Here is a 26,719-nt window from a genome sequence, read left to right as displayed (position 1 = left end):
AGAAGGATTTGGTTGCTGATGATGGGTGTATTAGGTGCATGTCTCTGCCACCTAATATGACTGCTCTGGTTCAACCACTGGACCAAGACCTTACTGTGGCTGCCAAGAATCTGTATTGGAGGAGGTTCCTCAGTGAGGTGATGGTGATGCTGGAGGATGAGGATGGGGCCGAGGACACACATGGGAAGCCGACCTTGCTGGATCTTTGCGTTACAACCAGGAGTCTGCAGTGTTCAACTGGGCAAACACGTGAAGGAAGTCTCTGTGGAAACCCTTGAAAGTAATTGGTCTTGTCTCCTCCAGGGAATCGAATCCGAGCACAAGTTCGAGGGTTTTAATGTGGATGATTTCCACCTCGTCATCGCACAGCAGGAGAACAGGTGGACGTTGACGATGTGAGGGAGTGGCCACCATCACCACACCGCACGTCACCACTCATCGCTTAGCTCCAGCAGGTAGAGGAGGAGGAGTTCTTTAACCTTTGCTAAATGTGAAAGTTAGCCATTTGACTACATGGGACAACTTTACACCTGCTTGAGGTGTGTGGGTTACGAAGTCTGTTTGTTGTGCACTGGATGATAAGTACCCCAATCGAATCTTTTTTGGCAGATTTAGTTTCTTTCATTGTTTTCTTGGTGTTTAAAATTAATTTGGATATTCCCATCAGTGTTTTGATGTCAAAATATGGCAGATTGATCTGCAAAGTGCCAAAATTAGGAGGGGTATTGTACATACAGTACTATATAGATGGGGTGTTTTTTTATTTTAATTTTTTTGCATGGTTTTCTTGGTGTTTTAAATTATTTCTGATATTCCTATGGCTGTTTTGACATTGTAAATATGGCAGAATGACCGGAAGACGCTGTCAAAATTAGGAGGGGTACTGTACATACAGGAGTGCATAGGTAGGATGATTTTGGTTTTCAGTGTTTTTTTTTTTCCTTTACATGGTTTGCCTGGTCTAAAAAATTACTTTCGATATTCGTATGTGTGTTTTGATGTCTAAATATACCTGAATGACCGGAAAACACTGCCAAAGTAAGCAGAGGTACTGTGCTAATGGGTTAGGTACAGGTTGGAGGTTGGATATTGGTAGGGTCTGGGTATAACTGGGGAGATACTGTATTCATTGTCCGGACATTGCCACTATCCAGATATGCCTCTGACGCTGTTACATTGGACAATTGAGACTACTGTATAGCTATCTATCTATCTATCTATATCTATATATATATATCTATCTATATCTATATATATATATATATATATATATAGATAGATAGATAGATATAGATATGCAGTATATATATATATATATATATATATATATATTGTTACGGTCGCGCTAGCCCGGGGCTATTACAAAAAGAGAACAAGGTAGTTTTAGATGATTGGCCTCCACTGCGTTGTGAAAATAACGCAGACCCCGGCACTCACACTCCGTAAACTAGAGAAAAACTGCACAACGGAAGAATTATCACTTAAGTACGCAACACTCTGTACTTTGATAGTAACAAACGGAACAGCCTACCTATGGTCCTAGCCTACTATAGTCACTACCGGAAATAATACCGCCCGAGACAGTCTACAGGAACACCTCCCACTTATTTCCGGTGGTGACGAATTTCTACTTAACCCGTGTCCAAGGGGGAACGCAGTTGATAGCTCACGATAGTTCTCACTAGCCTTGTGCAAGGAGATGGGATTGAACAGTGTAGGGGTTAGGGGTGTGTGTGTATGTACGTGTGTTGGGGAACGTTAATAAAGGCAGCGAGAGGACCACGGTGAGCCAGCCTGCCCCTCCAAAGACAACACGGTCACAAAATCAAATAAAATAGCTACTTCCCTCAGTCAGCAAACAAAAGAATAAAATGAACTTAAATGAAAAAGCCAGCTCGGCTTAGAGACACCGCCGTGTTCTCTCTATACAAAAATATGACCGGGGAGAGAGAGAGTGTGCACACACACGATACTGAAGCTGGTTGGGAAGACACTGGACGAATGCTAGGCTCGTGTGCAGCCAAGCGTGAACACATGAATCAGATTAATTAATAAGGAACTTAAATTCGTGCCCCTCTCTCTCTACAATGAATTGGTACTTCTGATGCAAGCAAAACATCATTAAAATTACTGGTAGCTCACATAAGACAATCAAAGTAATCAAATGCATTCTCAGCATGGTATTAAATAAAATTGCCCTCAGTGGCAGGAAAGAAAGAAACAAAAGAACTTGTAACACTCGCTAACTTAAACTCCGCGAATGACACGGATACTGCATAATCCCCCTAGCCCAGCTGTAACGGCTGCACCCGTGGGAACGGACAGGCGGACAGCGTAACACTCCCTTCCCCAAGGGAAAATTTTGAGCCCTGGATCCAAATTTTCGAATCAAGACCCTGACCCCTCCCTGGATAAACAATCAGTAATTACGTTATCATTCCCTTTAATATGCCTAACTTCTAAATTGTACTCTTGCAAAAGCAAACTCCAGCGGGTCAAACGCTGGTTCTTAAATTTAAACTTGTTTAAAAACTGCAGGGGATGATGGTCTGAATAAATGTTGATCACGGGGCCAAAAGGGGGCAGGTAGACAGCAAAGTGTTGCAGGGCCAGGATAATCGCTAATAACTCCTGCTCTATGACGGAATAGTTCTTCTGGGCTCTATTAAATTTCTTTGAGAAGTATGATATGGGATGTTCAACCTGGCCCTCATCCGGCTGCATCAACACTGCTCCTACCCCTACTCGGCTAGCATCAACTGCCAGCACAAAAGATTTGTCAAAATCTGGTGCACGCAATATAGGGTGGTGGCACAGCAGAGACTTAACAGTAGTAAAAGCTTGCTCACACTCGGCTGTCCACTGCCACTTCTTATCCTTGCGCAATAAGTCAGTAAGAGGGGCAAGCACTGTGGAGTAATTTCAGTAAATCTTCTGTAATAGCCGATCATGCCCAAAAATCGCTGGAGGGCACGGCGACACTGGGGTGCTGCAAAGTTGGAAATGGCATCCATCTTAGCCCGAGGTGGAGCCACTTGCCCGTGTCCTACAACAAATCCAAGGTACTGGACCTTTGCACGTACGAACTCGCACTTGTCCAAGTTGACTACTAAGCCAGCTTCCTCCAACTGCTTAATGAGCATTTCCACATGATCAAGGTGCTCCTCCCACTTGGTGTCATACACAATGACATCATCGATGTAAACGACACAATTAGGTATGCCATCCACCACTTTATCCATAAGCCTCTGGAAAGTGGCTGGAGCATTCTTCAATCCATAAGGCATCACCTGGCACTGATATACTGCACCATTGACAACAAAGCTAGCCACTTGTTTAGCCTGTTCCGTCAGCGGGACCTGCCAGTATCCTTTTACTAAGTCAAGTTTGGTGATATAAGTGGCATTTCCCACCTTGTCCACGGAGTCATCGACCCGAGGCAAGGGATAAGCATCGGTCTTAGACAGTGAGTTAACCTTCCGAAAGTCCACACACGACCTAACCTTCCCATCTGGCTTCGGCTGCAAGGTAACTGGTGAACTCCACTCACTGAAACTCCTCTTGATCAATCCATGGTCCAACATATACTTGATCTCATTATCGAGAGCTTTCTGTCTGATAGGGTTGATGCGGTAGGGAACTAATTTTACAGGCTTACTATCCCCAACGTCAATGTCATGAGTAGCCCAAGTTGTCAATCCCGGTGAATCTCCAAAAACTTTCGGATGTTTCCATAATCTGTTGCACAGCTCTTCTCGCTTTATTGGATCAAGGTGTCGCAATTTCTCCACCAGAGCTGCATAACCATTGCCCTCCCATAGGTCAGCTGGTAACATCTCACCACGACTAAGCACTTCCTCCTGCTCCACCAACTCACTACCAACCGCCAAAACTACAGGAGCGCTCTTATCCCTGGTTCCCTCAACGTCCACTCCAAAGTCACCTTCTAGGGACTATGGCTGTAACCCTGGTCCATTACTCACATCACCGGCACCAACAGCTCCCTCCACAGCACGTTCCTTTGATGCCACGTCCTCCCTTCCCCGTCCTTCACATCCCAGGTGAGAGACATCAGCAGTCATCCCACAATGAGAATCAACTGGGCGGTAGTATGGCTTCAACATATTAATGTGGCACAACTGAGTACTCTTGCGCCTATCTGGGGTAACAATTAGATAGTCAAGTTCCCCAACTCTCTTCTTCACAATATAAGGACCACTGAATCTAGCCGCCAGAGGTTTTCTTTGCATGGGCAGCAGTGCCAAAACTTCATCTCCTTGCTTAAACTCACGACTTCTGACCTTCTTATCGTAATGAGCCTTCATTTTCGCTTGAGCCCCGATTAGATGGTCACGGGCAAGCTCTAAAGCGCAATGCAGTCTCTCCCGAGTGCGGCAGACACAGTCAAGCATGGATTCCTGGTTGCCAGATTTGTTGTTACTCCAGGCCTCTCGCACCACATCCAAGGGACCACGAACTCTGTGCCCAAACACTAACTCATTGGGTGAAAACCCCAATGACTCAGTTGGTACCTCTCTCACTGCAAACATAACAAAGGGTACCGCTAGGTCCCAATCCTTTCCACTATCATAGGAGAAGGTGCGCAGCATTGTCTTTAAGGTCTGATGATGCCTTTCCAGGGCACCTTGTGACTGCGGATGGTAGGCACTGGACAAAATGTGCTTGATGCCCAACTTTGTCATTGTCTGCTTAAACAAATGAGATGTAAAATTCACTCCACGGTCTGACTGCAACTCCTTGGGCAGGCCAAAATGAATAAAGAACAGGATAAGTTGCTTGACTACTGATTTCGCCTGCATGCTTCTGATTGGTATAGCCTCTGGGTATCGCATTGTAACATCCATAATGGTTAACAAATACTTGTTTCCAGCAGAAGTAGGAGGTAAAGGGCCCACGATATCAATGATTACCAGGGTAAACGGAGGTTCAACTGCAGGAATGGGAGTCAAAGGGGCCACAGGAAGAACTTGATTAGGCTTGCCCACTATCTGACACGTGTGACAGCTCTTGATGTACGCAGCAACTTGTCCCGGCATACTTGGCCACCAAAAGTTATATCTTAAGCGCTGCACTGTCTTTCTATTTCCCAGGTGACCTGCTAAAGGTCCCTCATGTGCTAACTGTATTAACGGCACCCTATACTGCACAGGCACCACCACCTGCACTAATTCACCCACTCCTCCATCCACCGTGGCGCCAGTGGGCGTCCATCGGCGATGTAAAACATAGTTTTTAATCAGGAACTCCTCCTTACCACACTCCATATTTCTTTCTTCCCCTACTCGAGCAAACAAGGGCTTTAATGTTACATCCTCCTGTTGCTTCACCTTCAATTCTGCTGGCCCAACACCCGCCAGCTCTACTGAGGACTGAGATAAGGGACTGGTCGGGACACTGGATTGCGAAGGGCGATCAATCTCAGCTCCACCTCTAGTACACTCGACAGGGGGAGGAATGTCAGACTCCACCCTGACATCATCATCACCTCTACCCTCAACATGACACTCTGTTCCTCAGACGCATTTGACGGTGGTCCTGCATCCCCACAGTCGACCTCAGCGTCCTGAAATTCTTCTAATTCAGTCGGTGGGCTGCGTTCAGTCTCCACACAGACACACTCAGCACCACCTCTAGTGTCCTGAGTGGGAAGTGGGGCGGCGCCCATGCACGCATTCCCACTCTCCTCACCCACCACAGCAACACCCTGCTCACTAGGTTCCTCCATTGGTGGCCCTGCCTCATCACAGTCGACCCCAAGAACCTGTGACTTCGCCAGTTCTTCCTCCCAGGCTGCAACCTGTGCCACAGACCGGGAACATGGCTTCCACTTCTGCATCAACTTCAATACCAATTTCTGGGGCGTCAAAACACTTCTCTGCCACAACAACTGGTGGGGGAAGAGATGGAAATACTTTCTCCCCAGCCAGGTCGTTCCCAAGCAGAAAATCAACCCCCTCTACTGGCATTACATCAGCAACAGCGACTTGAGCTGCAGCCTGAACAATGGGGCAATCGAGTTCCACATGAACATAATCATAGTATTCATCTGAGTTCATGTCTCTACACAGCACATACTTCCCTGAGTTTACAGGCCCTCCAGTCACGTTTCTGCACACAGACTGTTGTGCACCGGTATCACGAACCACAGTAACTGGATAATTGATCCCATGAATTTTCACTGTGCCGTGACACATAAAAGGTTTACACCAGTCTAGGGACGATTTCTGAGGCAGTTCATCCGGAGGTGGCGTAGCATGTTGGGTAACTTTTTCAGCCTGAGCTGGCAGCGAGCACAGCCGGCTGCACTCCAGCTTTCCACATACTTCTCCCTCACCGTTACCACTCTTCCAACTCCTCTCGTTCACCTGACTCGAACCTACAACTAGTGCCACTGGTTTGGCATTTTGGGAGGCCTTCCTCTTAGCGCAGTTAGGCTTGATGTGCCCACTCTGTTTGCAAAAGTAACAAAGTAGCTTCGAACTGGATACGGGGCTCTTTCTCCCTGAATTCCTTTTCTCCTCTGGACTTCCCTTGGACTGATTCACGGGAGATTTATCCCAGGTCGGACCACTCACAGTCCTCTCCCTGGAATGCTGAAAATTAGCATACTTGACCCCCATACTCCGCAAGGCCAACACCCGGTCATCAGCCCACATCGCTGCTTCCTTCAAGGTCTTAAATCTCTTCTCCTAATTTTAACACCAATTTCTTTGTCAGCCATGTTGGTAAAATGTTCCATCAAAAGCAGTTCACGCACCTTGTTATACGAAGTGGCGCTCTCACTCAGCAACCACTCGTCTAACGTCTCCTCCAGATACCTGGCGTAGGCCACATAGGTGTCAGCAGGTCTTTTCCGAGCACCACGGAACAACAACCGATAAGCCTCTGGTCTAAGTTCATATGCCTTAAGAATGGCTGCTTTTAAATTCATCATAATCATCTACATCCTCAGGGCTCATCCTATTATACGCTTCCAAAGCTTTTCCCTTCAGCACATTAGATACCAAGCCCACCCAGCGCTGCCTGGGCCACTCAAACTCCCTAGCCTTCTTTTCAAATCTGACAAACCATTCTGTCACCTTCAACTCATCAAATGCTGGCACTAATTTCAGACTCCTTGAGAGCCAACTCTCCCTATCCTCTGCACGGCCTGAGGTATGGGTATCTGAAGTAGACCTATTAGCAGTCACCTCCAAGCGAGTCTTCTCCAGCTCAAATCGCATTTTTTCACGCTGCACCTCCATCTCTTCTCTTGCACGCTGCATCTCCATCTCTTCTCTTGCACGCTGCATCTCCCTCTCTTCTCTTGCACGCTGCATCTCCATCTCTTCTTTCTCTCTTGCACGCTGCATTTCCATCTCCATCTTTTTCAACTCCAACTGCAACTGAGCCTCCGGTGACAAGACTCCAGGGTATATGGGAGTGGAATGAACAACTCCAGGGAAAGCACTAGACATACCTGGGGGAACTGCTGTAAACTGGCTCGACGGCATCATAGATGGTAATAGTGGGGTAGCGAAACGAGGCAGCTCAGCACCATAGTTAAACACAGGGCTCACACAGGGAGTGCCTTTGCTATGTGCCTCTCGTTGTTCCATATTTTCCTTATCCACAGGTGACTCAGCACGTATGCCTTCTGGTGTAGACACGCATGACTCCATGGCGACAATTCAATGGCAGTACTGAATAATGAAATAACTAATGCTGACTGAGAAACTTCACACTCATCAACTTCACCTCAAAGCACAGAGAACGCCAAGGTAACGATATCCTAGCAAGAAGAAGGCACTGTTAGGATATCCTGATGCGAGGTCGCCACTGTTACGGTCGCGCCAGCCCGGGGCTATTACAAAAAGACAACAAGGTAGTTTTAGATGATCGGCCTCCACTGCGTTGTGAAAATAACGCAGACCCCGGCACTCACACTCCGTAAACTAGAGAAAAACTGCACAACGGAAGAATTATCACTTAAGTACGCAACACTCTGTACTTTGATAGTAACAAACGGAACAGCCTACCTATGGTCCTAGCCTACTATAGTCACTACCGGAAATAATACCGCCCGAGACAGTCTACAGGAACACCTCCCACTTATTTCCAGTGGTGACGAATTTCTACTTAACCCGTGTCCAAGGGGGAACGCAGTTGATAGCTCACGATAGTTCTCACTAGCCTTGTGCAAGGAGATGGGATTGAACAGTGTAGGGGTTAGGGGTGTGTGTGTATGTACGTGTGTTGGGGAACGTTAATAAAGGCAGCGAGAGGACCACGGTGAGCCAGCCTGCCCCTCCAAAGACAACACGGTCACAAAATCAAATAAAATGGCTACTTCCCTCAGTCAGCAAACAAAAGAATAAAATGAACTTAAATGAAAAAGCCAGCTCGGCTTAGAGACACCGCCGTGTTCTCTCTATACAAAAATATGACCGGGGAGAGAGAGAGTGTACACACACACACGATACTGAAGCTGGTTGGGAAGACACTGGACGAATGCTAGGCTCGTGTGCAGCCAAGCGTGAACGCATGAATCAGATTAATTAATAAGGAACTTAAATTCGTGCCCCTCTCTCTCTACAATGAATTGGTACTTCTGATGCAAGCAAAACATCATTAAATATACTGGTAGCTCACATAAGACAATCAAAGTAATCAAATGCATTCTCAGCATGGTATTAAATAAAATTGCCTTCAGTGGCAGGAAAGAAAGAAACAAAAGAACTTGTAACACTCGCTAATTTAAACTCCGCGAATGACACGGATACTGCATAATCCCCTAGCCCAGCTGTAACGGCTGCACCCGTGGGAACGGACAGGCGGACAGCGTAACAATATATATATATATATATATATATATATATATATATTTATTTATATATATATATATATATGTACTGTGTATCTATCTATCTCTATCTATCTATCTATATATATATAGATAGATAGATAGAGATAGATAGATATGCAGTATATATATATATATATATATATATATATATATATATATATATATATATATATATATATATATGAGATGCTACCCAAAAGTTCCAGTAATTTGAATATTGTAGGAAAATATGTTACCTTACCCCCTAGTTCTTACTGTCGCTTTCGAAGTAGTCCCCTTGGGCATGTATACAGTGGCCCCAGCGTTTTTTCTATGACTCAATGCATCCCTGGAAGGCTTCAGGGGTGATGGTCTTGAGCACCCCCTGCAATTCTGTCTGGATCTCCTCAATCGAGTCAAACTGACGCCCCTTCAGTCGTAATTTCAGCTTGGGAAACAGGAAAAAGTCGTGGGGGGCAAGACAACAATTAATGTTTGGGTGGGGGCGTTGTCGTGATGCAGGAGCCAGTCCATGTTCTTCCACTGTTCTGGACGTTTGGGGTGGATGTTTTCCCTCAGATGCTGCAAAACTTCACAGTAAAACTTTCCACTGATAGATTGACCAGGTGGGATGAATTCCTTGTGAACAATCCTTTGGATATCGAAGAGAATGATGAATATCAACTTGACACTGCTGCACCATTGCAAAACCACCAAACCACCTACACACCACGTTACAATAGTAAACGTAGCTCAACAACACGTCCGCTCACAGACACGGCCGGGGCCACACTGATGCACATGGGGTGCTGCTGACCCCTCCTATTGGCAAAAGGCAAAACTGCAAACGGTTGGCTCCCTCTGTTCAAATTACTGGATCTTTTGAGTAGCACTCATGTGTGTGTGTATATATATGTATATATATATATATATATATATATATATATATATATATATATTAGATAGATAGAGATAGATAGATAGATAGATATGCAGTATATATATATAGATAGATAGATAGATAGAGATAGATAGATAGATAGATATGCAGTATATATATATAGATAGATAGATAGATATATATATATATATATATATATATATATATATATATATATATATATATATATATATATATATATATATGAACTTTTTCAGTGTCTCAGTTACACCATGAGTAGGCCAGCATGCTCTCCAATACAAATTTCTCTATCTACACCAAACGACATGCACAGTACACAATACACTTCCTTTTCCAAAATTCAAAAAATTATAGCGTCTCTTCACCCAGCCTCGGAGTCCCCATGGGGGGGGGAACATAAATGCCCCCACCTTCCACCCCTCTCCCGATGACGACTTGAGGTGTCTGGAACCATTGTCTGACTCTCTTCTTCTTCATTCCTGCGACATTCGCAGCCTTTCCTCTAACTTTTGCTCTGTTGAGCACCACCTCTCCTCCTCTAAACCTGACCTTCTTTTTCTAACTGAAACTCAGCTGTCTGAGGCGTCTGTCAGTAAACCCTTTTCTGTATCCTCCTACTTTCTCTTTACTCATTTCAAAGCCAAAGGTGGCCGTTGTGAATATATACACAACGACTTATCTTGCTCTCGTGCTCCAGAACTCGATTCTTCTCAATTCTCTACACTCTGGCTTCGGCTTTCCTGTCATTCTCTGACAAAATATGTCTGTGTTGTTTACTTATCCCCTAATTCTACTATCAAAATTTTTTTGACTATCTTACTTTTATGATGGAACACATTTTACCCATTTCTTCTTTCTCTGAAATCTCCATTCTAGGAGATTTCAATGTTCACCACCACCTTTGTCTCTCCTCTCCTTTCACTGATCCACCTGGTGAACATGCCTACATCTTTTCTATCCTTAATGACCTAGAGCAGCTTGTACATCACCCTACCTGTATCCCAGACCACCTTGGAGAAAGCTCCAATATACTTGACCTCTTCCTTACAACTAATCCTTCTGCTTACACAGTTAATCTTTTCTCTCCATTGGGCTCCTCCGATCACAACCTTATCACCTTAACCTGTCCTATCACTCCGGTACGGCCTGTGGTCTCCCCAGGGAAACGTCGTCTGTGGCATTTTGTAGCTGTGGATTGGGAGACCCTCAGGTAGTACTTCTTTGATTTTCCCTGGAATGATTGTTGCTTCCATGGCCGGGAGCCATCTGAGTATGCCTTGCACATTACGGAGGTTATTCTCTCGGGTATGGAAGCATACATTCCTTTCTCATACCCTTTGACTAACGCAAGAAAGCCATGGTTTAATCACGCTTGTTCTGATGCTGTCCGCAACAAGGAGAGGGCCTACAAAAGATACTGGAGCAAACCCACCACTGAATCACATCATCTTTACGTTTCTTCCCGGAATCGTGCTAAGTCTGTTCTTCGCACTGCTAAATATCATTTCATCCATACTAAATGCTCTCAACTCTCCAACTCGAATTCTTCCAGCTCCTTCTGGCACCTTGCCAGAAACCTTTCTAACAACTTTGCCTCATCATCATTCCCTCCTCTTTTCTACTCTGATGGTTCTGTAGCTATTTCTTCTACTAATAAAGCAGATCTCTTCCAACAGACTTTCTCCTCCAATTCCACCTTAGATGATTCCAGTGTTGTTCCTCCACCACTTCCCCCCTCTGACTTCCTCATGGCTGACATTAAAATTTCTTCAGCTGATGCATTTTCTGCCATCACTGGCCTCAGTACTAACAAGGCATATGGGCCTGATGGGGTCCCTCCTGTTGTTCTCAAGAACTGTGCTTCTGTGCTTACACCCTGCCTAGGCAAACTCTTTCGCCTCTGTCTGTCAACTTGTACCTTTCCTTCTTGCTGGAAGTTTGCTCTCATTCAGCCAGTCCCAAAGAAGGGTGACCACTCCCAACCCACCAACTATCATCGAATTGCTTTAACGTCCTGTATTTCAAAAGTTTTCGAGTCAATTTTCAATAAAAAAATTTTTAAGGCATTTTTCCTATCATAATCTTCTTTCTGATCGTCAGTACGGGTTCCGTCAGGGACGCTCCACTGGCGATCTTCTCATCTACCTTTCAGACTCCTGGTCATCCTCCTTTCGTGACTTTGGTGAAAGCTTTGCCATTGCACTTGACCTCTCAAAGGCTTTCCATCGAGTTTGGCATAAATCTTTAATTTCCAAACTGCCCTCTTACAGTTTCTATCCTTCTATCTGTGCCTTCATTGCTAGTTTCCTCTCTTCTCGTTCTATAGCCGCTGTTGTAGACGGTCATCATTCTTTTCCAAGATCTATCAACAGTGGTGTTCCTCAGGGCTCTGTCCCATCACCAACTCTCTTCCTTTTATTCATCAATGACTTTCTAAGCTGTACATCTAACCCTATCCACTCATATGCTGATGGCTCCACCCTTCACCTTTCCATTCAGTTACCGCAACGCCCATCTCAGCAGTTATTTCAACAAACAAGGGATGAGGCTATGGCACACTTAATGCCTGACTTGGCTCGTATCTCTGACTGGGGTAAAAATAATTTGGTTGTTTTTAATGCATCTAAGGCTCAGTTCTTACGCCTATCAACCCAACAAAATGTTCCACAGGTATACCCACTAATGTTTAATAATATTCAGCTTAATCCTGCATTTTCCTTGAACATGCTTGGGGTTTCATTTACTCGCGACATATCTTGGAAAGGTCATATTACATCTCTTGTAAAATCTGCTTCCAAGAGATTGGGTGTGCTAAGCCGACTCTGTTCTTTCTTTACCCTTACACAATTTTTGACTATATACAGGGGTTTTATCCGCCCCTGTGTGGAATACAACTCTCATGTGTGGGGGGGCTCCCCACATACAGCTCTTCTCAATAGGGTGGAGTCAAAGGCTTTTCGTCTCATTAACTCTCCTCCTCTTACTGACTCCCTTCAACCTCTGTCTCTTCACCGCACTGTTGCATCTTTATCTCTTTTCTATCGCTACTTTAATGGTCACTGCTCTTCTGAACTGTCTACATGCATTCCTCCACCTCTACGGCAGGCGTCTAGCAACCGTCTAGCAGCAAACTCTCATCCATTTTCTGCCCACCTCTGTAATGCAAGAGTTAACCGTTACTCCCAGTGTTTCATTTATGCAACAGGTCAACTCTAGAACTGCCTCCCTTTGTCTGTATTTCCTGCTGCCTATGATCTCCAGTCTTTCAAATGCAGTGTGTATATATATAAGAGGTCCCACCCAGGAGGGGCTTGGGGACAGGTGTTGTTTCCACTCGGTTTGTCTGTTTCTATCTTTCTGGTAACAACTTTAAGTAAAAACTTCTAGTGCGATTTTGACTAAAATTACAGGGATGATGGACAATGGCCTTGTGATCACTTGATTTAATTTTGGGCCTTATTGGACCAAAGACTAGACCTTAGGGTCAGAAAATGTAGAAAAGAAACAGGGATGGGTAAAAATCATATTAACGCCATGACTCCTTTCAAATTCGTCATACCAACGTGAAACGAAAACCTACTGGTGCATCTTTCAAAATTGCATCCTATAACATGTCTCATTACTTCAGAGGTGTCACCCCCTCAGTTAGCGGTATAGGGTCAATGTCAGGTGGGTCGGGCCTAAAATTTTAATTGGGCATAAAATCGTCAATTTTCACTCGATTGACTCTAGATTTGATATGTGACATCTTTGACTAGATATCCTGTAGTGTTTATGCATCAACAGTAAAATTTTGTTGAGTTCTTTCGACTGTGCTAGATGATCATAAATTTACCCACGTATAATCTTACAGTACACTGCAATTCATTATGCCTCTGCCCAACTATGGTGGTGGAGGCATTACGTAATTGGTCTGTTTGTGTGTGCATGCGTGGGTGCATGTGCAGGTTGTTCCTAACTCTTTTCTGGATGTGATATCTCCGGAGCCCTTTGATGGATTCACACCATACATTTGTCATTAATGCAGTGTGAGGAGAGAATGAACTGATTAGATCAATTTGGTCAAGGGGTCAACAGTCAAGGTCATATGGGTTTGACTTCATTTATCATTGTGGGCGCATTATCTCGTGAACCGCTCAACGGATTTAAAACTTTTCCCAGTGATACATTATGAAGGGATGATGAAAAGATTAGGTCTGCAAGGCCAAGGGGTCAAAGGCCAAGGCCATATGGGTTTGGGAGAAGTATCTCCTGACCTCCTTGATGGATTCCAACCAAACGTTTAACTGTGATGCATTATGAAGTGACGATGAACTGAACAGGTAAATAAGATTATGAGATCAAAGGTCAAGGTCAAATGGGTATGGGCAAGATATATTCTGAATCCTTTGACAGATTTCTACCGAACTTTTCTCACTGCTACAGTATGAAGGGGCAATGATCTGATTAAGTCAGCAGGATCATGGGGTCAAAGGTCATGGTCAGATGGAGTCAACTTAGTTTATCTTGAGCATCACTTAACCCGCCCCGCCCAGTCGATTTATGGGTACATTGCAACAATTTGTATTTGCCAGTCCCAGCGACGTACCGGTACGTCGTGCAATTGCAAAGTGCATAATTTCGACAATTTTTAAATTTCGCGCTTGATTTTCGGTACATATCCTCGCATGACCTTCCCCTACCTGCCACCAGGCAGGGACACTCGGCGACCCCACGCGACCCCCGCTAACCCGCGGCTCGTCCACTCACCTGGTAGCAACGGTCCTGCTCAGACATGGCTACGAGAGGTCTCTCAGAGGTCGAAATTCAAGCCACCCTGGATGCCTTTACAGGCGACAGTGATTCCCCACTGGATGAAGAGGTTGTTGATAAAGATTATGTGCAGCCAGAGGAGGAGGAAACCACCAGCAGTGATGAAGAAGTCCCGTCCCCCAGGAAGCGGCAGTACGTGACTTACCGTGCTGCTAGAGAGGGGCAGCCGGCCAAGAAACCACGTGCAACATCCTATGCCCAGCCCCAACGTGATGTGGAACCTGAAATCGATGACGAGGACGAGGACGAGGATGAGGATGGAGTCATGGGACGTGCTGCCACTTGGTATGGACGTGAGGTAATAACTCATCGTGGCCCTGAGCACACACCACGTCGGACGGGCAGGTATGGGCCTAGTATTTTGTTTGGGAAGTTAGGAAGTGCCTTGGAGGGAGTGGGGAGTGAAAGGGAAAGTGCAGGGAAGAGTATGGAAAGTGAGAGTGGCGTGTGTGAGTCATTGCTCTCCCTACGTAGTGTGAGGCAGCGGGATGTATCACGTGGGCGAGTGCGGGTACGTACTGTATCACGTGGGGTTGTGATGGAGGGGAAGGTGGGGAGGAACCACTCCCAAGCATGTCTTATGCTCCCCAATATCCCCTAACACGTGGGCGAGCTAGGGTGCGTGAAAAATCACGTGGTGTTGTCATGGAGGGGAAAGGTGGGGAGGAACCACTCCCCAGCACGTCTTATGCTCCCCAATATTCCCCTACTTCATCCCCACAGCCCCCTGATGTTCCTCAAGGCCATAAGGGTAAGGGAAAGGGAAAGGGGAAAGGCAGAGGGAAGAGGAATGACAGTGGGGAAGCCCTCCGCACTCCTTCTCCCCCACCTCCCCCACCAGGATCTCCTCCCCACCCAGACGAAGGCGGTGATGGGGATGATGGGGACGAGGGATTTGTGGGATGGAACTGGGAGGATGGGAGTGATTTTTCTCCCCTCATTCACCCCTTCACTGAGCAGGGGCGATCTGGCTGCATTGCTCCAGGAATTCACCGTAATTCCACCAGGTTGGATTTTTTCCACCTGTTTTTTAGTGAGGCGTTCGTGGAGCAGATTGTTTACCAAACCAACCTTTTTGCAAGCACCCAGTGCCTTGAGAGTGAAAGATTGGGAACAAGGAGTAGGTATTCTATCATATATGATTACCCTGTCTCTCTTTCAGAAATGTTCCTATTTTTTGCCCTGGTCCTTTTGATGGGTATTATACAAAAGAACAGAATTCCGGCTTACTGGACAAGGGACCCTGTTATGTTTACCCCAATATTTGGGCAAGTGATGAGCCATAATCGGTTTCAACAAATTCTAAGTCGCCTCCATTTCTATGATCCTCATGATCCTGCAAATGAGAATGACACAGATAAGATGAGGCGAATTAGGTTGGTCTTTGATCACCTTAGGCAAACCTTTCGTTCATCATTTAATCCCTATAGAGACCTGGTCATAGACGAGTCTCGTGTTGTGGAGAGGTAATATTTCATTTAGGCAGTATATACCCAGCAAAAGGCACCGTTTTGGGTTCAAGATCTTTGTTATGTGCGACTGTAGGACTGGATACGTGCAAGACATAGTCTTGTACACCAGTGCACAGACAGACATAATAGAAGATCGGAGTATTGGACTGTCGGGAGCAGTGGTAAAGACAATGATAGAAGACTACCTTCATCGTGGTCACGTCCTCTACCTGGACAACTGGTACACTAGCCCTCTTCTCTCTCGTTATCTTCACATGCATGAAACGGGAGTCTGTGGAACCGTGAAGGTGAACCGGCGTCACATGGCCAAGGTAGGGCAGAAACTTGACAGGAATGAGGTTGTCTTCTTCAAAGCCAACAACATCCTAGCAAGTGTGTGGAACCATAATAGAGAAGTAAGCCTCTTGTCAATGGTTCACCTCCCCTTGATACACTGTACTGATCCCGTTGATTACCGGAGCGAGAACAGGCGTCACATTTGGAAACCTGAGTGTGTCATGGACTATAACATAAACATGCGCCTGGTGGACCAGTCAGACGCCATGATATCGACGGTAGAGTGTGCCAGGACCACGATGAAGTGGTATAAGAAACTGTTCTTTCACTTGCTAGACATCACTGCTCTGAATTGCCACCACCTTCACCCCATGACAACAGGAGTTCAGGAAACCTTTGAAGGATTTGTGAGGGAGCTCACAAGAGAGATGTTTGCACGTTATGCTGTTGAAAGGCCCAAACATCGCACCCGCACTGCCCCTATTGCCCAAACTCCCCTGAGAATATCCGGCCGCCATTTCCCCACTCCTATCCCTCCCCAGCCAAACAGACCTAGGCCCCAACGCAGGTGTCACGTGTGTAGCAACTCCCGGGTGAGACTCACCACACAGAGGAAGGACACCCACTATGAGTGCGTCGAGTGTGACGTGGGTCTCTGTATTCACCCATGTTTCAACGAATATCACACGTTGATGCAATTCTGATATGGTGTGAATGCGATAGGACGCTGAAACTATGAAGTTAATGCGACAAACAGACGCTCAGTGAAATTATCAGTCATGTTGATCTGAAAATATTAGTATAAAGTACATACGGGTATAACATAAGTTCAAAAATTGTATGTAAGTGTATAAATATGCTGTAAGTGGAAACATACCTAGCGAGGGTTTTATGATGCGATATTCTGTCGCTCAGTGCAATAAATAAGGCCCGTAAATACGTAATTATTATTATTATTGGAAATGCTAAAGGGTATAATATAAGTTCAAATTATTGCAAGTGCTGAAATATATTCTAAGTCAAAATATTCCTAGCGTTTGTATAGAGATGCGATATCCTGACGCTCAGTTGAATGAATAAGGCCCGTAATAATGAAAATAGAGGTCAACAAGTGGGAAAGTGTGTAATATATGTGAAGAATTAGTATATAAGTGTTTGAGTATTATGTTGGTCGAAACATTCATTGTGAGGATATTTTCATGCGATATTCTGACGCTCACTTGAATAAATAATGCCAGTAAGTATGTATAGTGCAGTATAGGGGTGTAAACGTGTGTAATGTAAGTGGGAAAGTATAACTGGGGTGAATAAACACGAGTGTTTGAGATTGTGCTTGCTACGTGAATATGCGCTAGCATTTCGCTAAATGCCCTCGTAATGAATGTAAATAATTGAAAACATTTACAGTGGTGGAGGAAAGGTTCTATGTAAAGGGCAAAATAATAGGAAAGTGATAAAACAATTGGGTATGTTGAAATACGAGTCATAGCGAGTGCGCTTAGTAAGCCGATGTGCGCTAAACTTATGCTGTAAAACATAGTTTTTAATCAGGAACTCCTCCTTACCACACTCCATATTTCTTTCTTCCCCTACTCGAGCAAACAAGGGCTTTAATGTTACATCCTCCTGTTGCTTCACCTTCAATTCTGCTGGCCCAACACCCGCCAGCTCTACTGAGGACTGAGATAAGGGACTGGTCGGGACACTGGATTGCGAAGGGCGATCAATCTCAGCTCCACCTCTAGTACACTCGACAGGGAGAGGAATGTCAGACTCCACCCTGACATCATCATCACCTCTACCCTCAACAGTGACACTCTGTTCCTCAGACGCATTTGACGGTGGTCCTGCATCCCCACAGTCGACCTCAGCGTCCTGAAATTCTTCTAATTCAGTTGGTGGGCTGCGTTCAGTCTCCACACAGACACACTCAGCACCACCTCTAGTGTCCTGAGTGGGAAGTGGGGCGGCGCCCATGCACGCATTCCCACTCTCCTCACCCACCACAGCAACACCCTGCTCACTAGGTTCCTCCATTGGTGGCCCTGCCTCATCACAGTCGACCCCAAGAACCTGTGACTTCGCCAGTTCTTCCTCCCAGGCTGCAACCTGTGCCACAGACCGGGAACATGGCTTCCACTTCTGCATCAACTTCAATACCAATTTCTGGGGCGTCAAAACACTTCTCTGCCACAACAACTGGTGGGGGAAGAGATGGAAATACTTTCTCCCCAGCCAGGTCGTTCCCAAGCAGAAAATCAACCCCCTCTACTGGCATTACATCAGCAACAGCGACTTGAGCTGCAGCCTGAACAATGGGGCAATCGAGTTCCACATGAACATAATCATAGTATTCATCTGAGTTCATGTCTCTACACAGCACATACTTCCCTGAGTTTACAGGCCCTCCAGTCACGTTTCTGCACACAGACTGTTGTGCACCGGTATCATGAACCACAGTAACTGGATAATTGATCCCATGAATTTTCACTGTGCCGTGACACATAAAAGGTTTACACCAGTCTAGGGACGATTTCTGAGGCAGTTCATCCGGAGGTGGCGTAGCATGTTGGGTAACTTTTTCAGCCTGAGCTGGCAGCGAGCACAGCCGGCTGCACTCCAGCTTTCCACATACTTCTCCCTCACCGTTACCACTCTTCCAACTCCTCTCGTTCACCTGACTCGAACCTACAACTAGTGCCACTGGTTTGGCATTTTGGGAGGCCTTCCTCTTAGCGCAGTTAGGCTTGATGTGCCCACTCTGTTTGCAAAAGTAACAAAGTAGCTTCGAACTGGATACGGGGCTCTTTCTCCCTGAATTCCTTTTCTCCTCTGGACTTCCCTTGGACTGATTCACGGGAGATTTATCCCAGGTCGGACCACTCACAGTCCTCTCCCTGGAATGCTGAAAATTAGCATACTTGACCCCCATACTCCGCAAGGCCAACACCCGGTCATCAGCCCACATCGCTGCTTCCTTCAAGGTCTTAAATCTCTTCTCCCTAATTTTAACACCAATTTCTTTGTCAGCCATGTTGGTAAAATGTTCCATCAAAAGCAGTTCACGCACCTTGTTATACGAAGTGGCGCTCTCACTCAGCAACCACTCGTCTAACGTCTCCTCCAGATACCTGGCGTAGGCCACATAGGTGTCAGCAGGTCTTTTCCGAGCACCACGGAACAACAACCGATAAGCCTCTGGTCTAAGTTCATATGCCTTAAGAATGGCTGCTTTTAAATTCATCATAATCATCTACATCCTCAGGGCTCATCCTATTATACGCTTCCAAAGCTTTTCCCTTCAGCACATTAGATACCAAGCCCACCCAGCGCTGCCTGGGCCACTCAAACTCCCTAGCCTTCTTTTCAAATCTGACAAACCATTCTGTCACCTTCAACTCATCAAATGCTGGCACTAATTTCAGACTCCTTGAGAGCCAACTCTCCCTATCCTCTGCACGGCCTGAGGTATGGGTATCTGAAGTAGACCTATTAGCAGTCACCTCCAAGCGAGTCTTCTCCAGCTCAAATCGCATTTTTTCACGCTGCACCTCCATCTCTTCTCTTGCACGCTGCATCTCCATCTCTTCTCTTGCACGCTGCATCTCCCTCTCTTCTCTTGCACGCTGCATCTCCATCTCTTCTTTCTCTCTTGCACGCTGCATTTCCATCTCCATCTTTTTCAACTCCAACTGCAACTGAGCCTCCGGTGACAAGACTCCAGGGTATATGGGAGTGGAATGAACAACTCCAGGGAAAGCACTAGACATACCTGGGGGAACTGCTGTAAACTGGCTCGGCGGCATCATAGATGGTAATAGTGGGGTAGCGAAACGAGGCAGCTCAGCACCATAGTTAAACACAGGGCTCACACAGGGAGTGCCTTTGCTATGTGCCTCTCGTTGTTCCATATTTTCCTTATCCACAGGTGACTCAGCACGTATGCCTTCTGGTGTAGACACGCATGACTCCATGGCGACAATTCAATGGCAGTACTGAATAATGAAATAACTAATGCTGACTGAGAAACTTCACACTCATCAACTTCACCTCAAAGCACAGAGAACGCCAAGGTAACGATATCCTAGCAAGAAGAAGGCACTGTTAGGATATCCTGATGCGAGGTCGCCACTGTTACGGTCGCGCCAGCCCGGGGCTATTACAAAAAGACAACAAGGTAGTTTTAGATGATCGGCCTCCACTGCGTTGTGAAAATAACGCAGACCCCGGCACTCACACTCCGTAAACTAGAGAAAAACTGCACAACGGAAGAATTATCACTTAAGTACGCAACACTCTGTACTTTGATAGTAACAAACGGAACAGCCTACCTATGGTCCTAGCCTACTATAGTCACTACCGGAAATAATACCGCCCGAGACAGTCTACAGGAACACCTCCCACTTATTTCCGGTGGTGACGAATTTCTACTTAACCCGTGTCCAAGGGGGAACGCAGTTGATAGCTCACGATAGTTCTCACTAGCCTTGTGCAAGGAGATGGGATTGAACAGTGTAGGGGTTAGGGGTGTGTGTGTATGTACGTGTGTTGGGGAACGTTAATAAAGGCAGCGAGAGGACCACGGTGAGCCAGCCTGCCCCTCCAAAGACAACAAGGTCACAAAATCAAATAAAATGGCTACTTCCCTCAGTCAGCAAACAAAAGAATAAAATGAACTTAAATGAAAAAGCCAGCTCGGCTTAGAGACACCGCCGTGTTCTCTCTATACAAAAATATGACCGGGGAGAGAGAGAGTGTACACACACACACGATACTGAAGCTGGTTGGGAAGACACTGGACGAATGCTAGGCTCGTGTGCAGCCAAGCGTGAACGCATGAATCAGATTAATTAATAAGGAGCTTAAATTCGTGCCCCTCTCTCTCTACAATGAATTGGTACTTCTGATGCAAGCAAAACATCATTAAATATACTGGTAGCTCACATAAGACAATCAAAGTAATCAAATGCATTCTCAGCATGGTATTAAATAAAATTGCCCTCAGTGGCAGGAAAGAAAGAAACAAAAGAACTTGTAACACTCGCTAATTTAAACTCCGCGAATGACACGGATACTGCATAATCCCCCTAGCCCAGCTGTAACGGCTGCACCCGTGGGAACGGACAGGCGGACAGCGTAACAATATATATATAGATATATATATATATATATATATATATATATATATGTACTGCGTATCTATCTATCTCTATCTATCTATCTATATATAGATAGATAGATAGATAGAGATAGATAGATATGCAGTATATATATATATATATATATATATATATATATATATATATATATATGAGATGCTACCCAAAAGTTCCAGTAATTTGAATACTGTAGGAAAATATGTTACCTTACCCCCTAGTTCTTACTGTCGCTTTCGAAGTAGTCCCCTTGGGCATGTATACAGTGGCCCCAGCGTTTTTTCTATGACTCAATGCATCCCTGGAAGGCTTCAGGGGTGATGGTCTTGAGCACCCCCTGCAATTCTGTCTGGATCTCCTCAATCGAGTCAAACTGACGCCCCTTCAGTCGTAATTTCAGCTTGGGAAACAGGAAAAAGTCGTGGGGGGCAAGACAACAATTAATGTTTGGGTGGGGGCGTTGTCGTGATGCAGGAGCCAGTCCATGTTCTTCCACTGTTCTGGACGTTTGGGGTAGATGTTTTCCCTCAGATGCTGCAAAACTTCACAGTAAAACTTTCCACTGATAGAATGACCAGGTCGGATGAATTCCTTGTGAACAATCCTTTGGATATCGAAGAGAATGATGAATATCAACTTGACACTGCTGCACCATTGCAAAACCACCAAACCACCTACACACCACGTTACAATAGTAAACGTAGCTCAACAACACGTCCGCTCACAGACACGGCCGGGGCCACACTGATGCACATGGGGTGCTGCTGACCCCTCCTATTGGCAAAAGGCAAAACTGCAAACGGTTGGCTCCCTCTGTTCAAATTACTGGAACTTTTGAGTAGCATTCATGTGTGTATATATATATGTATATATATATATATATATATATATATATATATATATATTAGATAGATAGAGATAGATAGATAGATAGATATGCAGTATATATATATAGATAGATAGATAGAGATAGATAGATAGATAGATATGCAGTATATATATATATATATATATATATATATATATATATGAACTTTTTCAGTGTCTCAGTTACACCATGAGTAGGCCAGCATGCTCTCCAATACAAATTTCTCTATCTACACCAAACTACATGCACAGTACACAATACACTTCCTTTTCCAAAATTCAAAAAATTATAGCGTCTCTTCACCCAGCCTCGGAGTCCCCATGGGGGGGGGAACATAAATGCCCCCACCTTCCACCCCTCTCCCGATGACGACTTGAGGTGTCTGGAACCATTGTCTGACTCTCTTCTTCTTCATTCCTGCGACATTCGCAGCCTTTCCTCTAACTTTTGCTCTGTTGAGCACCACCTCTCCTCCTCTAAACCTGACCTTCTTTTTCTAACTGAGACTCAGGTGTCTCAGGCAACTGTCAGTAAACCCTTTTCTGTATCCTCCTACTTTCTCTTTACTCATTTCAAAGCCAAAGGTGGCCGTTGTGAATATATACACAAAGACTTATCTTGCTCTCGTGCTCCAGAACTCGATTCTTCTCAATTCTCTACACTCTGGCTTCGGCTTTCCTGTCATTCTCTGACAAAATATGTCTGTGTTGTTTACTTATCCCCTAATTCTACTATCAAAAATTTTTTGACTATCTTACTTTTATGATGGAACACATTTTACCCATTTCTTCTTTCTCTGAAATCTCCATTCTAGGAGATTTCAATGTTCACCACCACCTTTGTCTCTCCTCTCCTTTCACTGATCCACCTGGTGAACATGCCTACATCTTTTCTATCCTTAATGACCTAGAGCAGCTTGTACATCACCCTACCTGTATCCCAGACCACCTTGGAGAAAGCTCCAATATACTTGACCTCTTCCTTACAACTAATCCTTCTGCTTACACAGTTAATCTTTTCTCTCCATTGGGCTCCTCCGATCACAACCTTATCACCTTAACCTGTCCTATCACTCCGGTACGGCCTGTGGTCTCCCCAGGGAAACGTCGTCTGTGGCATTTTGTAGCTGTGGATTGGGAGACCCTCAGGTAGTACTTCTTTGATTTTCCCTGGAATGATTGTTGCTTCCATGGCCGGGAGCCATCTGAGTATGCCTTGCACATTACGGAGGTTATTCTCTCGGGTATGGAAGCATACATTCCTTTCTCATACCCTTTGACTAACGCAAGAAAGCCATGGTTTAATCACGCTTGTTCTGATGCTGTCCGCAACAAGGAGAGGGCCTACAAAAGATACTGGAGCAAACCCACCACTGAATCACATCATCTTTACGTTTCTGCCCGGAATCGTGCTAAGTCTGTTCTTCGCACTGCTAAATATCATTTCATCCATACTAAATGCTCTCAACTCTCCAACTCGAATTCTTCCAGCTCCTTTTGGCACCTTGCCAGAAACCTTTCTAACAACTTTGCCTCATCATCATTCCCTCCTCTTTTCTACTCTGATGGTTCTGTAGCTATTTCTTCTACTAATAAAGCAGATCTCTTCCAACAGACTTTCTCCTCCAATTCCACCTTAGATGATTCCAGTGTTGTTCCTCCACCACTTCCCCCCTCTGACTTCCTCATCGCTGACATTAAAATTTCTTCAGCTGATGCATTTTCTGCCATCACTGGCCTCAGTACTAACAAGGCATATGGGCCTGATGGGGTCCCTCCTGTTGTTCTCAAGAACTGTGCTTCTGTGCTTACACCCTGCCTAGGCAAACTCTTTCGCCTCTGTCTGTCAACTTGTACCTTTCCTTCTTGCTGGAAGTTTGCTCTCATTCAGCCAGTCCCAAAGAAGGGTGACCACTCCCAACCCACCAACTATCTTCCAATTGCTTTAACGTCCTGTATTTCAAAAGTTTTCGAGTCAATTTTCAATAAAAAAATTTTTAAGGCATTTTTCCTATCATAATCTTCTTTCTGATCGTCAGTACGGGTTCCGTCAGGGACGCTCCACTGGCGATCTTCTCATCTACCTTTCAGACTCCTGGTCATCCTCCTTTCGTGACTTTGGTGAAAGCTTTGCCATTGCACTTGACATCTCAAAGGCTTTCCATCGAGTTTGGCATAAATCTTTAATTTCCAAACTGCCCTCTTACAGTTTCTATCCTTCTATCTGTGCCTTCATTGCTAGCTTCCTCTCTTGTCGTTCTATAGCCGCTGTTGTAGACGGCCATCGTTCTTTTCCAAGATCTATCAACAGTGGTGTTCCTCAGGGCTCTGTCCCATCACCAACTCTCTTCCTTTTATTCATCAATGACTTTCTAAGCTGTACATCTAACCCTATCCACTCATATGCTGATGGCTCCACCCTTCACCTTTCCATTCAGTTCACGCAACGCCCATCTCAGCAGTTATTTCAACAAACAAGGGATGAGGCTATGGCACACTTAATGCCTGACTTGGCTCGTATCTCTGACTGGGGTAAAAATAATTTGGTTGTTTTTAATGCATCTAAGGCTCAGTTCTTACGCCTATCAACCCAACAAAATGTTCCACAGGTATACCCACTAATGTTTAATAATATTCAGCTTAATCCTGCATTTTCCTTGAACATGCTTGGGGTTTCATTTACTCGCGACATATCTTGGAAAGATCATATTACATCTCTTGTAAAATCTGCTTCCAAGAGATTGGGTGTGCTAAGCCGACTCTGTTCTTTCTTTACCCTTACACAATTTTTGACTATATACAGGGGTTTTATCCGCCCCTGTGTGGAATACAACTCTCATGTGTGGGGGGGCTCCCCACATACAGCTCTTCTCAATAGGGTGGAGTCAAAGGCTTTTCGTCTCATTAACTCTCCTCCTCTTACTGACTCCCTTCAACCTCTGTCTCTTCACCGCACTGTTGCATCTTTATCTCTTTTCTATCGCTACTTTAATGGTCACTGCTCTTCTGAACTGTCTACATGCATTCCTCCACCTCTACGGCAGGCGTCTAGCAACCGTCTAGCAGCAAACTCTCATCCATTTTCTGCCCACCTCTGTAATGCAAGAGTTAACCGTTACTCCCACTGTTTCATTTATGCAACAGGTCAACTCTAGAACTGCCTCCCTTTGTCTGTATTTCCTGCTGCCTATGATCTCCAGTCTTTCAAACGCAGTGTGTATATATATATATATTGTTACATAGCCTATGATTTCATCATCCTTTGTGTAATTTTAACGCACAGTATGCTGCATGTTTGATCACGAGCGTGTTCTGCCTCAGTCCCCCCCTTCTACCGTTATAGTAGAGTAAGTCGTCCTTTCTGTTATTCAGTGCGGGATTGTCGACCGTTTGTCCCCATCGCTTCATTTGCACGTCCTTATTACAAGTTGTATCAAGCTCTGCTGGCCCCTATATAATGAGCTCAGTCTCTGCATCATGGCCACTTAGATCTGCTCCTCACTTTGTTCACATCTCTGTCCTCCCCTATACAGATATTATTATTGTGAGTGCTCAAGAAATCTCCAACCATCTAGCAGCTGTGTGTAATTTGAGTATAACTGTTGTATTTTTTCTTGTACTGTATAGCATAACTTTAATTTGTAGGCCTAGTGAAGTTTTTGTAATTCATGTAGGGTTCTTTATGTCAGTCGTTTTTGATAATAGTTTGTATCTGTAATTATTTATCTGGCATTCACTGAGTATTAGCTGGTATCTCATTTCATCAGGGCTGACTTAGATAAATTTACTCTTGCTAATTTCGTGTTAATAGAGGCTATTGCAGTTAACCATATATTTAACCTGTTTATTTGCCATTACATTATCCTTATGAGTCCTGAATGTTTTGTTGTTAATTTAAGCATTAAACTTTAACTTGTAATTTTACCTAACTCTTTTGTTTTGAACCTGGAACTTTACGGGACAGTAGTGACTCTTCGTATTCTCACTTAAAGTGTACATTATCTTTCTCTGTTCCGTAACATAAATTTGGCGACCTCATATCAGGATATTATCATAAGGATATTGCTTGATATTTTGTGACTGTTACTTATTAATTATGTCTACTATTACTACACTTGATGAAGCCAAGGACTTTTTGTCAAATGTGCAAACAGTGTGTGATATAGAAAACAGAACAAAGAATGAACTTAAGCTTGTTGCTCAACAATTGGGAATTGCAGTTCACTCTCATCATTCTAAGGATCAAATTGTTGGCATGATTAATAAAAGCTTGTTTAATGTAACTCCTCCAAATGAGCAAACGCAGATTGAATTAGCTAAGTTACAGCTAGCTCTGCAGGAGGCTCGTGCTAAAGAAGCTGAATTTCAG

The 26,719-nt window shown here is 44.8% G+C and overlaps 1 long non-coding RNA gene across 1 annotated transcript in view; it reads right to left on the bottom strand.

The window, feature by feature from the left end:
• The window catches only part of LOC145395723 (uncharacterized), a 110,667-nt gene that overhangs the window by 34,673 nt on the left and 49,275 nt on the right, over positions 1-26,719 (bottom strand). The gene's annotated exons all lie outside the window — the stretch shown is intronic.

This window comes from Coenobita brevimanus, chromosome 33 (genome assembly GCF_032717465.1).
Source record: "Coenobita brevimanus isolate Jiangsu-jjx chromosome 33, ASM3271746v2, whole genome shotgun sequence".
Classification (NCBI taxonomy): Eukaryota; Metazoa; Arthropoda; class Malacostraca; order Decapoda; family Coenobitidae; genus Coenobita; species Coenobita brevimanus.
Note: the sequence above shows the minus strand (reverse complement) of the source record. Positions and strands in the feature narration are given on the sequence as shown.